We start from the raw sequence: 905 nt of genomic DNA on the forward strand, positions 1-905 counted from the left end.
AAATAATTTCATAAAAATTGTCTTATAAGTAGATAGGATTTATTCTTTCAAGGCATTAGATCAGAATCAATCGATTAATTAAAATATTATTGTTATAATTTTAAATGTAAGTTGTAAGTCTTGCATATATTATTTGAATCAAAATATAAAATAATCAACTTATGTTTTAGTTTTTCACTTAATTTATATTTCTTTCCTTAATTCAACATAAGAAATTTTACTTTTCAAAAACAAACTAGCTAGTCAATTCTAATTAACAGTGAATATCTAGAGTCACAATAAAATAATTTTGAAGGTTGATTTATTGGTATGGAATAATAAATGGTACACACTATTAGGTGAATGGGAGTTAATGTTATAGGTAACCATGGAAGAGGGAAGTGCAAAATTTAATGAAAGGGAATTGATAGATCCTCATTCCATATATAGCAGTGAATGTACTGTGCTTTAAATTTACATGTGCTTTTTTTTGTCTTTTTTTTTTTTAAATAAAAATTTTGTAGGCTAAGGCTTGTAGCTAATTAGCAATTAACTAGTTATAGCAAGAAAGAAGGCTGTGTAGTCTCTACGCCTCAGTTTCAGTGTGGTCCAAAAACGAGAGTTTTTGTTTGCAGCTTTTCAAAAAAAGAGGGACTCATATTGAAGGCTATTGTCTGGTCAACCTCCAGCATAACTAGTCATAATGTCATATTTCATCAATCCATGCATTAAGAATCCAAAATAGTAATAAAGTTGCAAAAATTGAAAGCTTCAGTCTTCTTGAGCTGCCATGTGTCAAGGGTAACTAAAATTAAGTAATATTTGTCTAACTCTTGGTTTCATATATTATAGGTAAACATGTTAGATATATAATTATTTATATATTTTTATTTAATAAATTAATTTTTGAAATAAATGATTTAATA

The sequence above is a fragment of the Arachis ipaensis genome, chromosome B05 (genome assembly GCF_000816755.2).
Source record: "Arachis ipaensis cultivar K30076 chromosome B05, Araip1.1, whole genome shotgun sequence".
NCBI lineage: Eukaryota > Viridiplantae > Streptophyta > Magnoliopsida > Fabales > Fabaceae > Arachis > Arachis ipaensis.